At 41.8% G+C, this 17,117-nt stretch overlaps 1 protein-coding gene across 3 annotated transcripts in view; it reads left to right on the top strand.

Moving 5' to 3' along the window:
• The first annotated feature begins 11,778 nt into the window (after window positions 1-11,778).
• WASF1 (WASP family member 1) overlaps window positions 11,779-17,117 on the top strand; it is a 190,709-nt gene continuing 185,370 nt past the window's right edge. For 2 of the 3 annotated variants that reach the window (XM_073627063.1, XM_073627064.1), the window contains exon 1: window positions 11,782-12,489. The gene's annotated coding sequence lies outside the window, so the exon portion shown is untranslated. Of the gene's footprint in view, window positions 12,490-17,117 lie in introns of all 3 variants that reach the window. The other variant, XM_073627065.1, reaches the window with a different exon arrangement.

Below are 17,117 nucleotides of genomic sequence, written 5' to 3'. Positions count from 1 at the left end.
TCCTGAGTATGGCGATACCACATGTGTGAGTCTTTTATACAGCCTGGCCACACACATGCTCCTTCAGGCGTTCTAGGAGCATAAATGACACATCTAATTTCATTCCTACCTATCATACTTTTGAAGGTCCTGGAGCACCAGGACAGTGGAATTACCCACAAAATGACCCCATTTTGGAAAGCAAACACCCCGACGTATATTCTATGAGGCATGGGCTGCAGATAGGAACTCGGGTACTCTGATGGGCTGGTGACAGGTACTTGGTTACTTAGATGGGTGGTGACAGGTACTCGGGTACTCAGATGGGCTGGTGACAGGTACTCTGGTATTCTGATGGGCTGATGACAGGTACTTGGTACTCTGATGGGCAGGGGACAGGTACTCAGGTACTTAGGCTGGTGACAGGTACTCAGGTACTCAAATGGGCTGGTGACAGGTACTTTGATGGGCTGGTGGCAAGTCCTCTTTATTACTGGGGGGGCAATCAGTGTGATTGGTGTGCACTCTAGGCAGTAACAAACCCGTTACGGCAGTTCGTTTACATTCTGTGACCGGCTGTGATTGGATACAGCCGTTCACGTGGTAAAGAGACAATTTTATTGGCTTTTTACCACGGTCGGGGATGGGCTGTGTCGGGGTGACAAGCCCCATCCCCGATTTGCCCTAGGGACGCGCATAAGCACTGTGCACGAGGACAGTGCATGTGACCGGTTGTGATTGGACACAGCTGGTCACTTGGTAAAGAGCCATTTTTATTGGCTCTTTACACTGATCGGGGATGGGCTGTATCCTGAGGAACATGCCTCAACCCTGATCGACACGCTGCGGGCCCGCAGGAGCGTCGAGAAGGTCATATGACATCCAGCCAGAATGGGAAGGTGTTCCTGCCGGCATCATTTTACAATGGCCCGGTATGGAAGTGGTTAATAAATGCAAAACATATGTGTTGATTTTGCCAGAAATCTTATGAGCTGACAACTTCCCTTGCGCTCTGCCTGCGCAAAAGCAGGGCTTATGGAGGGGGGGGGGGGATGTCTGTTCTTTACAGTCCACCAGGAATCAAGTAAGCAGGGCTAACACCACATGCTTTGGAATTCAGAGCTGAAAATACACTGTGGGGAACTTATTAAGACTGAAGCAGACAAAATCTGGAGCAGCTGTGCATGCCAACCAATCAGCTTACATCTTTTGTTGTCAAAGCTTAATTGAACAAGCTGATTGGTTACTATACACAGCTGCACCAAACTCTGCCTGCTCCAGTTTTAGCAAATTGCCTTAACTCTGCTGTCCTGTCAAAGAAGGTAGAAAGCACACTATGGGGTTGATTTACTAAAGGGAAATCCACTCTGCACTACAAGTGCACTTGTAAATGCAGTCGCTGTAGATCGCTGTAGATCTGAGGGGAAGCTCTGAAATTAGGGGGAGCTCTGTTGATTTTATCATCCAATCATGTGCAAGCAAAAATGCTGCTTTTTTATTTTCCTTGTCCCCCTCAGGTCTACAGCGACTGCATTTTCAGTGCACTTTCAAGTGCACTTGCAATGCACTTATAGTGCAAAGTGGATTTGCCTTTCGCAAATAACCTGCTATATTTCCGGTATACCAAGTTATTTTTCTGTGCTTGTATTGTGTTTAAAGGGACAAAGCATGGGAAAATGTGCATGTATTGCAGAGATGTACTAAATGTGCTTTAACATATACTTTAATAAATTGAAAAGTTATCATTGCCCTAGGCCAGTGATGGCGAACCTTGACACCACAGATGTTTTGGAACTACATTTCCCATGATGCTCATGCACTCTGCAGTGTAGTTGAGCACCATAGGAAATGTAGTTCCAAAGCATCTGGGGTGCCAAGGTTCGCCATCACTGCCCTAGGCTGATGTTCTCTGTTCTTTGCTTCTGTTTTAGTAGTTATTTTTTGCAGATGCTTTTCTTTGTTTCGCGGATCTGCAAAACCGTTTTTCTCATTCATTTCATTTCTTTCTGCTACTACATATTTTGAGCTGAACCTTGGATAATTCAGTTTTGGATCAAAGTTATGATATTTAAGACTTTTTTTTTCCTTTGGGTTTACCTGTAAAAGGATAATTGCGCCATTGTCTACATCAGTGTTTATCAACTCCAGTCCTCAAGGCGCACCAACAGGTCATGTTTTCAGGATTTCCCTCAGGTTCAAAGAACTGTGGTAATTACTAAGGTAGTGAAACTGATTAAATCCCCTGTGCAAAATAATGGTAAGCCTGAAAACATGACCTGTTGGGGTGCCTTGAGGACTGGAGTTGAGAAACACTGATCTACATTATTCTACAAACAAAAAATCCCTGCTTCTGCATTATTCTATTTATGTTAATTTTAGCAAATACAATACATGCGGGGGAATTATAAGAAAAGGACCTGATGGATGCCTTGCAAATCTCCTTTTTAATATGAGTTTGGATTTGAGGAAGAGGTAATACGTTATACTTGTAGGTCATCTGAATAGGGTCCGGAGGAGGTGATAGTAGATGAGGACACAGGTTGACCCTTCCTATAACCGGAGGGAGATTAAGAGATGATTGAAGAACCTAAAGCTTTTTTGATCTTAAGATATGTGGCCACTGCCAAAGGATAATGGACATTTATATAATCACTAATTAACAAAACAAGACCCAGTCTTGACTGTAACAGAAAGAGTCTGCCACTAATGTCTAATAAAATGGATGACACATGGATCTTAACAGAATTAAAATGGTATTAAACCCCAAACCAAAAATATAATTTATTGCAGCTTACCAATCATTAGATGTGGTGGCTGCATTTGTTTTCTTTTCTTAGGCTTTTTTCTCCTGTATTCACCTGGTGATCTGGCCAGTGACACATCAACTGTATCAGAGTGTCTGCACTCTGGATGAAGGAGAAGGGGGCGCTTTGAACAGCAGCATTGAAAATCTGGGGGGGAGAGGAGTGTTAGATGTACTAGCAGATTTAAATACACAATCAAATTGAAGCCAAACTTCAGCTAACACTTTATAAGCAGTTAGAGCAAACCGTTTTTTTCCTTTTGGGATTTCTTTACATAAAAAAAAAGCTGAACAAGCACCCCTGCTAGTGTTAAATGGTTTGTCTCATTTCTTAACTGATATAGTCTGCTGGAAAGCTTGTTCTTTTTAAAAACAACAGACTTACTGTGTGGATCATCAGATGAAAACAGAAAAAACAAAATGAATGCAGCCATCACATCTAAGAATTAGTAAGCTGCAATATAATAGGTGTTTGTTTTTGGGTTCAATACTGCTTTAAGACCCAATTTAAAGAAATTTCCAAATTTTTTTTTATGCCACTAAATTAAACAGCTTAGATATAAATGCAGGAAAATCTCGAAATAAAGCCTTTAAGGACAAAAAGAGATGACTATAATGAATTTAGAGTTGCTAAGTTGCTCCAGACTTTCTACAGAAACCTGAAAACAGGAGTGGGAGGAATAGCATAGAATAAACTATACTTTCATATCTGATTGACAGCATTATTTCCCATGAATAATAAGGGACTAGAGATGCGTTGAACACCCCCCTGTTCGGTTCGCGCCACAACTCTTGAACATCGCAAAATAAAAAACCCTAATAAAGTCTATGGGGCCCAAACTTAAAAAATCAAAAGTCCTCATTTTGAAGGCTTATATGCAAGTTATTGGCCATAAAAAGGGTATGGGGGCCTGGGTACTGCCCTGGGGGACACGTACCAATGCAAAAAAAAAACTTTTAAAAAACATTGTTTTAAAGGAGCAGTGCTTTTAATGATGCTTAAAGTAAAACAATGAAAATGATAAATTCCTTTAAATATGGTGCCTGGGGGGTCCTCTTAGTCTGCATGTAAAGTGGCGCATCTGTACCATGTATAGAACCTGCTGCAGCAAAATTTACATTTATAAAGAAAAAAAATGAACTTTAAATAGATTTTTCCCTGCAAGCTTTCTTTATTTGGACAAGCTAGAATTTAGACAATGAGCATGTGGGTGGCAGGGAGTGTATTTTTTTTTCAATGCAGCAGCTGGGGCAGAGAAATTTGCCTGCTATACTCTACAGTTGGTGGTGTACTGCTGGCAGATGTGTTGCAAGGACCTATGACACCCTTTGCTATATCATTATCCCTGTCAGTGGAGGCTGCTGAGAGGTCATGAGATATAGCTGGGTTACACATGACAGGTGAGGAGGAGAAGTATTGTGTCCTTACTGTGTGGCTTTCAGGCGCTCTTGCCAACGGTGGTGGGAGGTTAAATGCTTTGTTAAGCATGTGGTACCCAAATTGCTGGTGTTTTTGCCATGTTTGATCTGCTTTCAGCAGAGATTGCAAATTGCAACAGTGCAGTCGACTGCACATGTGCTAAGCTGAGCTGTGGGAAGTGGGCTGGGAGAAAACAGCTCCATAATCTGATGGAATAGGGTGGCTGCTCTGTACTGTTCCATAATGGCTGCCTCTGGAGAACATCCTGCCTTGTTGGGGTTGTGCCTCCCCCTCACTTTCCTCCTCTGCTCTATCTGGCACCCAAGTCACGTCAGTGACCTGATCATCATCATCCCCTCCACCCTCATCACTGGAGCCAACTTGGCAATACGCTGCGGCTGGGGGAACATGACTGCCAATTTGTTGTTTATTAGGGTTCTCCCCTCTCTGTAGTCTCATATTCCTACCTTCCTCGACCTCAGAATCAACATCAGAATCAAGTAATGCCTGTGCTTCCTCAAGAAGCAAGAGGCTGATGCTGTGTTCAAATAATCCAGCTGACTCCTTCATGCATGATGCCGGGGCTATGGCAGGAGTAGCTGTGGACAAGGAGGCAGAATAAGCTGCTGGTAGCTGCGGTAGACTGCGCACTAGTGTCAGCTTGGGTCATAGAGGATAAGGATGAATTAGTAAGCAAGCCCACCACCTCCTCTGCATGCTGTGGCTGGATAGTATGGACAACATCAACAGAGACAAATGTGCCCTGCCTGAGGATGGATCATGTCCACTTTTGCCTGTGGACACAGATGCTGCTGGCCCCTCATAGTAGTATGGGAACGTCTGCAACCCCTTGCTGGCCTCCCAGACATGATGGGGGGGGGCTGGGAACATGTGATTGGATGCACTATATTGAATGAAAAGTGGTGTTTGGTGCACTTTAAATTGAGGAATGATGTTGACAGAAATGTAGAAACTATAAAACAATAAAAAAGGGGAACACCAGCGTCGCAGTCAGAAAAACTGCGTCTGACAATTTAAAAAAAAGGGGGCAGGCAAGGGACAAAAAAAAAACATGCAGCAACCCAAAAAAGGGGGGGGGGGGGTATACAGCACTGTATGCAGCACTAAATGTTATGTAATGCTGTGTTAAACACTGCACTATACTCACACACTACACTATACTGTCACACTACACCAGTGTTTCTCAAACTTTGTCTTGCGGCGCACCAAAAAGAACTAAAAATTTTCACACACACCTGAAAAGATTTAACAATTTTTGTGGTGAAGAACTTATTTATTTTTACATATATATTTAATATCAGGTTGAAGCGATTTGTAATCTTATTTTGTACTTTCGCTTGCCTTTCAGTTAACAGTTTCTCTTTCAGAGTTCCAGACTTGGTTAAGTATTTCTCCATCGCTAAACAATCAACAAACTATTTATAAGCATCAAAGTTGGAATGGAACGGTCTCTATTATTATAATATAATTAGAATGATCAAGTTCTCCCGAGATCTCTATAAGTCTTGCGTTACAAAAAGAACCAATGAATGACAGGCTGACAGAGATTGCGTTTTTATATATGTTCCTTTGTTAACTTTTGCGACATTGATTTACAATAAAATTTTTCGATATGTTCAAGGTTTCAAAATGCTAGCAGTTTTAAATATTTTTCAAAACTCCCACAGCACACGTGCAAATCTCACACGGAACATTAGTGTGCCAAAACATTAGTGTTTGAGAATCACTGCACTACACTATACTCACACTATACTGACAATAACACTACACTAAAACCACACTAACACTCTACACTCAGAGTCACAATAAGTGAACACACTAACTCCCTATTAGAAAACTGAGCCCTGCTCAATCTCTCTCCAATCCAACAACATTCTCCAGCAGTCAGGTGCAAGGCTTCATCCAATTAGGGCCCTAGAATGCACCAAGCTCCCCGCAAATTCGGGTGCTCGCCGAACAGGCGATCTTAGGGCCGAACTTGTGCTTGGCCTGAACCGTTCCCCCAACTCCATAAGGGACCTGGAAAAAAGTTGGAGTAATCATGTGGAGGGCCTCCATCTTGAGTGAACATTCATTTTTTCCTAAGAAATGACTGCTCAGATAATCTGCTACTTATTTTTTGACTGTTGAAACATACGGAGGCAAGAACCGTGCTCTCATGCCTTTTGGATAAAATATTTAGTCAGCACTTAGTTCTATGGTTTTTCGAAACAGCTCCCTGGGTGACAAAGCGCTACCTGGCTCTACCAAAGATACTTCACAAGGTTTCCCCATTCTGGGAGGCTGGCATTGGGCATATATATATATATATATATATATATATATATATATATATATATATAGACCAATACACAGTTTTCAGGTTATGGCAGTTTTTGGGAAACCTAATTTAAAAAAATAAATAAATATACCGCGCTAAATGCTATATGCAATATATTGCTACATACAGAAAAATAAATGTAAAATACTGAAAACCATCAATAATAAATAAAACAGTCCCCAGTGAAAAGTGCTGGTGCTTATGCAACAATGATGAAAAACTCATACAGTGCTGTGACTTGATAAATAGTTTGTGCTCCTTATGTGCTTAAATAGAGTGCCCCCTAGTAGATGTGCACTCACCCTTGGGATTGGACCAACTATTGCTAGTTAGGTCAAATGCGTGTGTGGGACGACCCCTGTAGATATCCTTTGAACCGTTGGTTAACTATGATGAATGTTCCTCATGTAGATGGATACAATAGAGAAAACCTCATTGCGCAGTAGCGTTTAAAAAGAACTTTTAATCCAAAGAATTAAAAGATATTCAACTCACATGTATGAGTGCCTGATATCCTGGCACCCGGAGTGAACAGCAGGTAAAAATATCATCTGTGAAATCTTGGTAACTTCCTGAGGATGGCCAATCTGATAGGCCGAAATGCATAGAGGTTGAGTCACGTGATCGTGACAACTTCCGCCCATACCCGGAAATCGAGCCCTTCACTGCATTAACTGATCAGGAAGATTTCACGGATAATATTTTTACCTGCTGTTCACTTCGGGTGCCAGGATATCATCAGGATATCATCATCAATTGTTTACACCAATTGGTAATTTTTACTTTTATTTTTACCCATGATATTAATACATATATGAGGTCATTTATATTGGTAGTAATCCTTTTGGTGCTTTGGTCCATATATATATATATATATATATATATATATATATATATATATATATATATATATATTTCACAATCCTAATTTTTAACTGACACTGAATGGAGCTTCTCAGTGATGAAAAATATTGATATTCTAAACAAGATTGTTTAAATAGCGATTGGGGGTGTCTCAAGGTCTATCAGGTTAATTTCACCACCATAATAATGATGAAAAGGGGAAACTAAAGAGGGGTCTTTAACTCTTTGAGTCCCTGTGCTTACAGGACTCAGAAAGCTCACATGCTGTCTCAAAGTTGTACAATGTCTCCCTATTGGCAGCCTTCCCGGGTCACCCATACTACCTCCGAGACTGGGAGAGAGAGTTGGGACATGCCATCCTGGAGGAAGATTGGGACAAATAATTTCTTCTCACTTTCCAAACTATTGTATCCACTCAAGCTCAAGAATGTAATTTCAAGCTCTTGACTAGGTGGTATAAACTGGCTCTCTTACACAAAATAAAACCCCCTAATCTGGATCGGTGCAGGCAATGTGGAGAACCCAGAGGCACTCTTCTTCATTTGTGGTGGACTTGTTCCCTTATTAGGCCATTTTTGAGTCCATTTTTCAACTCTGCGTGCTTTTTATAGGCAAATCTTGGCCTGCAACTCGTCCTTCCTATTTTCCCCGGACATATAGGTAATCTTATGAAAGAAATGTTCCTGTTTTTCATTTTAGCAGCCGAGTGGTAGTTACTAGGCACTGGAATTCACCTACACTTCCCGCTACAATATGAAAATGGAGGAGAATGTTGCGATGATACAAGAACGCTATCAGAAATTTTGGGAATCATAGTAGGCTTGGATTGATTTTGGCGCTTCCCCCAAAATGCAATTCTTTTTGTAATGGAATTTAGGGATTGCAAATACACATCATGGAAAGAGCTAGATCGCCCTACCAGTCAGAGCATGTCCTCTTTCTTACCTTTTCTATGGCCTTCTATCCTCATTTTTTCCTGTCCCCACAGTGCAAGGTTGGTACACAGCTTGGAAAAAGTAGCACTAAAGGATTTCTTTACAAAACAATGAAAATGCTAGTGCTCAGGGTAATTAAATTGTAGACAATAATGGGTGATTAATACACAAAGTCCAGGGCAGGGGGGAAGAAAATGATAAAGTCCATGGTAAAATTGGATGACAAATCTTAAATGGGGAATCTTGAGAGGAAGACACGCACTGAGGGCACAACTTTTCTCTGGAGTGAAGTCAGCTCTGAGATGCAACATAAGGAAAGAACAGAAAAGTGCCTCTGAGTGCAATGTTTATTGTACAATAGCAAGTAGTTATAAAACACTTACATAAAGGTAAGGGAAAGTAAACTCATCTGGGAAAGGCAAACACTGTCACTTTGTGGAGGAGGGTTGTGAGGAACATAGTATACAATGACACTTTCTAGAACATCATAATAAGTCTACCATAGATTTACAGGTGTGGGTTATTGAAGCCATACCCAAAAATGTAGCCAAAGCTGAACATTTCTGGAGACTATGTGAACGTGAAACATTTTGGATATACACTCTTGATACCCTTGTGCCAAATGGTTTAAACGAGGAATTAGAAATCAGCACTATATTATAGCTATACCCCTGCTAATACCTCCCAGCCAACTCATTGTTCTTATTTCTTTATTTGGACAATCAGACGCATTCTAACACATACATCAGTCACATAGTAACATTTTTATGACATACACCCTCTAACCGTATCTAGATCCTTTGTTTAAGTTTTGGTTAATTAATGAATTTTTGGTTAACTTTTGTTTTACCCTACCTACATTAGAATTACAGTAATCTATCTTATTTTCTGTGTGTGTGGTCTGTGTGCAGTGTGTACTGTGGGTTGTGTGTACTGTGTGCAGAGTGACTGTGTACTGTGGGTTGTGTGTGTACACTGTGTGTACTGTGTGCAGAGTGACGGTGTACTGTGGGTTGTGTGTGTACACTGTGTGTACTGTGTGCAGAGTGACTGTGTACTGTGGGTTGTGTGTGTACACTGTGTGTACTGTGTGCAGAGTGACTGTGTACTGTGGGTTGTGTGTGTACACTGTGTGCAGTGTGTACTGTGGGTTGTGTGTGCAGTGTGTACTGTGGGTTGTGTGTAAACTGTGTGCAGTGTGTACTGTGGGTTGTGTGTACATTGTGAGCAGTGTGTACTGTGGGTTGTGTGTACTTTGTGTGTACACTGTGTGTGTGCACTGTGGGTGTGTACTGTGGGTTTTGTGTACAGTCTCTGTGTGTACACTGTGGGTTGTGTGTAATTTGTACATCGTGTGTAATTTATATGTATACTGTGTGTGTGTTGTGTGTATACTGTGTACACTGTGTGTTCTGTGTATACTGTAGTTTGTGTGTACACTGCATGCAGTGTGTACTGTGTGTATACAGTATGTGTACTGTGGGTTGTGTGTATACTGTGTATGTACTGTGGGCTGTGTGTATACTGTGTATGTACTGTGGGCTGTGTGTATACTGTGTGTGTACACTGTGGGTTGTGTATATACAGTGTGTGTACTGTGGGTTGTGTGTATACTGTCTGTGGGTTGTGTGTATACAGTGTGTGTACTGTGGGTTGTGTTTATACTGTGTGTGTACACTGTGGGTTGTGTGTATACAGTGTGTGTACTGTGGGTTGTGTATAATGTGTGTGTGCAGTATGTATTGTGTGTGTACTGTGGGTTGTGTTTATACTGTGTGTGTACACTGTGGGTTGTGTGTATACAGTGTGTGTACTGTGGGTTGTGTATAATGTGTGTGTGCAGTATGTATTGTGTGTGTACTGTGGGTTGTGTGTATACAGTGTGTGTACACTGAGGGTTATGTATACTGTGTGTGTACACGGTGGGTTGTGTGTACACTGTGGGTTGTGTATACTGTGTGTACACTGTGGGTTGTGTATACTGTGTGTACACTGTGGGTTGTGTGTACTGTGGGTTGTGTATACTGTGTGTACACTGTGGGTTGTGTGTATACTGTGGGTTGTGTATACTGTGTGTACACTGTGGGTTGTGTGTACACTGTAGGTTGTGTGTACTGTGGGTTGTGTATACTGTGTGTACACTGTGGGTTGTGTGTACTGTGGGTTGTGTATACTGTGTGTACACTGTGGGTTGTGTATACTGTGTGTACACTGTGGGTTGTGTGTACTGTGGGTTGTGTATACTGTGTGTACACTGTGGGTTGTGTGTATACTGTGTGTACACTGTGGGTTGTGTGTATACTGTGGGTTGTGTATACTGTGTGTACACTGTGGGTTGTGTGTACACTGTGAGTTGTGTGTATACTGTGGGTTGTGTGTACACTGTGGGCTGTGTGTACACTGTGGGTTGTGTATACTGTGTGTACACTGTGGGTTGTGTGTATACTGTGGGTTGTGTATACTGTTTGTACACTGTGGGTTGTGTGTATACTGTATGTACACTGTGGGTTGTGTGTATACTGTGGGTTGTGTACACTGTGGGTTGTGTGTATACTGTGTGTACACTGTGGGTTGTGTGTATACTGTGGGTTGTGTACACTGTGTGTATACTGTGGGTTGTGTGTATACTGTGTGTACACTGTGGGTTGTGTGTATACTGTGGGTTGTGTATACTGTGTGTACACTGTGGGTTGTGTGTATACTGTATGTACACTGTGGGTTGTGTGTATACTGTGGGTTGTGTACACTGTGTGTATACTGTGGGTTGTGTGTATACTGTGTGTACACTGTGGGTTGTGTGTATACTGTGGGTTGTGTATACTGTGTGTACACTGTGAGTTGTGTGTATACTGTATGTACACTGTGGGTTGTGTACACTGTGTGTATACTGTGGGTTGTGTGTATACTGTGGGTTGTGTATACTGTGTGTAGTGTGTATACTGTGTGTACACTGTGGGTTGTGTGTATACTGTGTGTACACTGTGGGTTGTGTGTATACTGTGTGTACACTGTGTGTTGTGTATACTGTGTGTACACTGTGAGTTGTGTGTATACTGTGTGTACACTGTGGGTTGTGTGTATACTGTGGGTTGTGTATACTGTGTGTACACTGTGAGTTGTGTGTATACTGTGTGTACACTGTGGGTTGTGTGTATACTGTGGGTTGTGTATACTGTGTGTACACTGTGAGTTGTGTGTATACTGTATGTACACTGTGGGTTGTGTACACTGTGTGTATACTGTGGGTTGTGTGTATACTGTGGGTTGTGTATACTGTGTGTAGTGTGTATACTGTGTGTACACTGTGGGTTGTGTGTATACTGTGTGTACACTGTGTGTTGTGTATACTGTGTGTACACTGTGAGTTGTGTGTATACTGTATGTACACTGTGGGTTGTGTACTGTGTAGAATGACGCAGTGTAGGTCATGGGACATTCTCCTTCCCAGTGCCAGCATCTAGTTAGCAATTAACTGATCAGCTCTGAGATTCCTAAGCCAACAGAAAACAAAGGCTGTCATAAGAAATAAACATCAATGAGAATACAGAGAGATGCCCGGATAACGTCTCGTCCCTATAGGATGTAGAGAGCGGCTGTGGGTGACGTTCCAGCACCATCTCCCCAACCTGCACAGGAGGAGATAACTCGTACCGGAGCGAGCTGTGGATGGGTGGACTGCACCACCCTGTGGCAGGAGGGGTGGACATAGCACCGCACACAGAAAACCCTCCGCCTGGTTCAGCCTCCATTCCTCCAGTGTGAGTAGAGCAGTCCGCCATCTCTCCTCCTGTACACAGTGCTGTGAGGCCGGGAAGGAGAGCACAGAGCTCGGCTGTGAGGCCGGAGAGGAGAGCCCAGAGCAGGGCCGTGTGCCGGCCATTCCTGCCTCCCTCTCCCCCGCAGCTGACCTGTCCCCGCCCCTCTCCCATCACAAGCTGCGGCTGCAGGGCAGGCGAGCCTCCTCTCCTTGTTTGTTGTCCTTGTCTTCTGGTCTATGGTGACAACGCTGACATGGGGCGCACGGCTTAACCGGTCCCACGTGACCCTGATTATCGGAGTGCCATCCTGATCCGGAGAGGAGGACTATGAGCGATCAGTGATCAACAATCCCCGCACATACGGCTCCATTCATCCCACGGCTCAGTCAGTAGGTATCCTGTCATTGATTCCAAGTGCTTGCTTTCTATAGGATTGTGTGTGTCTGTTCTGGGGGGTCTCACTTATCTTCTACCTCTGATCACACTCATCTCCTCTCTGGCTGTCATTGATTTCTCTAATGGGATCATGCCATGCCTTATCATAAGGCCTTCTTCTCATCTCTATACTGTCCATAGAAGTGATAGTACATCCCATCCCCTGTGCATGACATCCCCTATATGTATGATCCATAGTAGTGAGGAGAAATCCTACACCCTGTGCATTTATTACATGACATCCCCTGTATGTATGATCCATAGAAGTGATGATAAATCCCATACCCTGTGCATTTATTACATGACATCCCCTATATGTATGATCCATAGTAGTGAGGAGAAATCCTACACCCTGTGCATTTATTACATGACATCCCCTGTATGTATGATCCATAGAAGTGATGATAAATCCCATACCCTGTGCATTTATTACATGACATCCCCTATATGTATGATCCATAGCAGTGAGGAGAAATCCTACACCCTGTGCATTTATTACATGACATCCCCTGTATGTATGATCCATAGAGGTGATGGTAAAGCCCATACCCTGTGCATGACATGACATACTCTGTGCATGACATCCCCTGTATGTCTGATCCATAGAAGTGATGATAAATCCCATACCCTGTGCATGATATGACATCCCCCTGTATGTATGATCCATATAAGTAATATGATAAATCCCATCCCCTGTATGTATGATCCATAGAAGTGATGATAAATCCCATACATACCCTATGCATGATATGACATCCCTTGTATTTATGATCCATAGAGGTGATGGCAAATCCCATACCCTGTGTATGACATGACATCCCTGTATGTATGATCCATAGAAGTGATGATAAATCCCATACTCTGTGCATGATATCCCTTGTATGTATGATGCATGGAAATGCCTCTGATTCCCCCAGGCTTCTCCTGGGATCTGACAGTTTTGATGGATGTTTATCAACATGGTTATTTTGTTACTGTTATAAAAGATACATTGATTCCTTTCTGTACACTACCAGTGTCAGCTTCTCATCATGACCATTGGAGATAGACATGGAGGTATTATAAGTACTGGGATCACTTTCAATCTCTATCTATCTATCTATCTATCTATCTATCTATCTATCTATCTATCTATCTATCTATCTATCATTTTTCAACTACTAAATGTAGAGATTGTAGATAACAGGTAAGTGTGGTCTTATGATGACCATGCGCACTTTCATGTTATTATCCAATCAAATCAGCAAACAGTTGAATAGCCATACCATCCCCTCCAATTGATTTAGATCAGATTCGATCAAAGTGAGTTAATCAGCCAGGGCAGAAAATTATCGGTTGTGTTGCATTAACCTGTAGCACTGAGATGATCTGGTCATGAATGTGATCATATTTCTATCAGATGTCAGGTGAAAATAAAGGATGCATTCAAGAAACTGATTATTGTATCTTGCAGCTATCAAAATCCACTGGCATATCGATTGATTGGGTTATCGTCTGTGGATCAATTGTTCCTATCAAGAATTATTCCCATCAATTGGAAGATCATTATAATACTGTGTATGGACACCATTATAGTGGCTTACACATAACAATCTGATCAAATGATTCTTCACAGAATTAATTGGATTTAGGAATTCTCAAAAAAGGCACATACTGGGGGAGATGTACTAAAACTGGGGCAGCTGTGCAACCAATCAGCTTTCAGTTTTTGTCAAAGCTTAAATGAACAATCTGCAGTTAGAAGCTGATTGGTTACTATGCAAAGCTGCAAAAGATTCTGTGTTCACCAGTTTTAGCACATCTCCCACAGTGTGTCATCAGTCTGTTTTAAACAAAATTAGTCCTTTTTTATTTAAAATGATTTTGATGGGTCCGGATGGAAAGTACGATTGCAGGGAAGTAGATGATTCAATATGATCATTAAGTGTGTGGTGCAGCAAATGAGCCCTCCAATTGTATTTCTGATCGGCAGGGTGATTGTATAAAAATGGGTCATTTTTTAATGGCTATGAAAACAGTGGCTATATAATCATTCAATGAAACTTTTGATACAGCTAAAATGATTGCATTTGAATTAAATGATTGTTTTCAACACCTTTTCTGATAAATATGTGTGTTGACCACCTTAATACACCTGCATATATCAAAATCATTCAGTTGATTTTTCGGTGCAGCTAAAATGATTGAATTTAATAGGAATTAAATGGTTAAATGATTCTTTTCAGTCGATTGTTTCTGATAGATCGTGTTTCCAATCAATACTGTATTATTGCATTGCTCAATATTTTTTAATCGAGGATGAATTGTACATTTACGATCGCTTGTACGTAGATCGCAGGTCACAAATCAATACATGTATACCTTTACCTTTTGGCTTAAGTGGTCTGTAGGGGACCATAAGTAGATGTAGCAGAGCGATTTTAATGCTCTTCCTCCAAATATTTTTTGACATGCAGCTTGTGTGCAATACTTTGCACTTTAAGGGTGTTTAACATGCGTTACTATTGAATTCTATATAACGTGTGTTTTCATGAAAGTGCATCAAAGATGCAGCAAGCAGGGTTTATTTATATATTTTAATGCACAGGTGGGCTTGGTAGAATTCATATTGTAAAATGTCTTCTAAGTACATCAGTGCTAGATATCCTGATGGGTATCTGTTAGTCACGCAGAGATGTCAAACTGGCGGCCCCTTCAGCTGTTGCAGAACTACAAGTCCAATCATGCCTCTGCCTTTGGGAGTCATGCGTGTAACTGTCAGCCTTGCAATGCCTCATGGGACTTGTAGTTCCGCAACAGCTGGAGGGCCTCTAGTTTGACAGCATTTGCCCCTCCAGTAGCTATGCTTATCATGACTATGGGGGTTGATTTACTAAAACCTGGAGAGTGCAAAATCTAGTGCAGCTGTGCATGGTAGCCAATCAGCTTCTGACTTCAGCCTGGTTAATTATGTTTTGACAACGAGGCCCGACTCACACCTATGCAGGTTGCAGTTTGCATATTGCAGGTGTGTTTTGCAATACACACTTTTGATCCATTGAAGTCTATGGAACCAAAAACCAGAAAAAAGTCCCTTTCCCTTTCCATAAAATGCACAGATGTGAACTACATCCATAGAGAACCATGTTAAATGGACTGTAGTGTGTTTATGCAAAACTGAAAATGCTCTAAAAATTGCATAGATGTGAACCAGGCCTGAAAGCTTATTGGTGCTGCACCACATTTTGCACTCTCTCTAGTTTTAGTAAATCAACCCCTGTGTTTTCCCAGTCTATATATTCTACAATCATCCATGTCACTCCTTTCCCAATTAGACTTGTTTGTGATTGTCATTTCTGCTATGTAACTTCTGGCTGTGACAATCGTGACAGTAAAGTCTTGGAAAACGCAGGAAAAAAAAAAAAATATCAGCGCTGTCCTAAACTAGGAGACTTGTGTTCATTTTCTAGCAATACGCCTTTTTTCCAGCCATGTACATATGTAGCATCTGTAAAATGTACAGTAAGGCCAAAGTGGCGTTTTGTGTGTGCACAGGCAAGGTGTGTGCCCGGAATAGAAATATCGCTGTGTCATAGACTTGCACTGGTATCTGATTAAAGCAATCTGATCCCTGGTTCTCTCACCAACCCCCACCTGCCCATTCTTCCTGGAAGAGGAGGGGTGACTCTCGCTGGTATCCTGTCTCCTTGTGCATTGTTAGTGGATTCCACAGGATTGTGTTAGGGATGCCGGCGGAAGATGGAAGACCCCCCCCCCCCCCTTTTTTTTTTTTTTTTTCTAATACCTGGTTGCTGCAGCACAGACCAGCATTGTGTCACACATATGTATACACACATTCTATTTGATCATACGAGAAAAGGGGACTGCAGTAACTCAGCCTCACGTTGATCATCATTTAAACATGAATACTTCTAGTCCTGCCCTACAGAACGACAAATGATCCTTCTTTTATACTAGGCCGTCCTGTTTCCCTTGTATTTGAATATGTAAACTGTCAGCTTCGTATACCTTTTTTTTTTTTTTATTGTTTACCTAGAGTATTTACATTCACAAGGCGTTGTCCGTTTGTGATAATAAAATCTTCTATGGGAACGAATGGGAAGGGATTTGGGGGAGAGCTTGCTATATGTGAATGTTCCTGTTTGCAATTCCTCAGGAGCCGGATTTCTGATAGTGTCGTATGGCAGCACTGAGCACAATGCCTTTTCATCAGGACGTCTTCCAAGACTGCAATATTATGCTTTTCGGTTTTCGTACGAAAAATGCCACTTTCGAAGCAATTGTACGATAATCTGATCGTTGGTACACAGCTTTCGATCACGATCACGGCAGTTCATCTGATTTATTATCCAATCGGACAAGCATGAACATTTTTCTCATACGATACCAGATTGTATGATTTTTGTTTAATCAGTACAGTTGTCGTTTGAAAATACACTGTAACACATGACATCACTTAAAGGAGTTAAGTAAAGGCAGAAGGTTTTTTTCTCTTAATGCATTCTATGCATTAAGATAAAACAAAGGCTGCGTGTAGCAGCCCCACCAGCACCCCCTAATTACTTACCTGAGCCCTATCTCT

The sequence above is a fragment of the Aquarana catesbeiana genome, linkage group LG04 (genome assembly GCF_042186555.1).
Source record: "Aquarana catesbeiana isolate 2022-GZ linkage group LG04, ASM4218655v1, whole genome shotgun sequence".
NCBI classification, from domain to species: Eukaryota; Metazoa; Chordata; class Amphibia; order Anura; family Ranidae; genus Aquarana; species Aquarana catesbeiana.
This window is presented reverse-complemented; position numbering and strand designations above follow the sequence as displayed.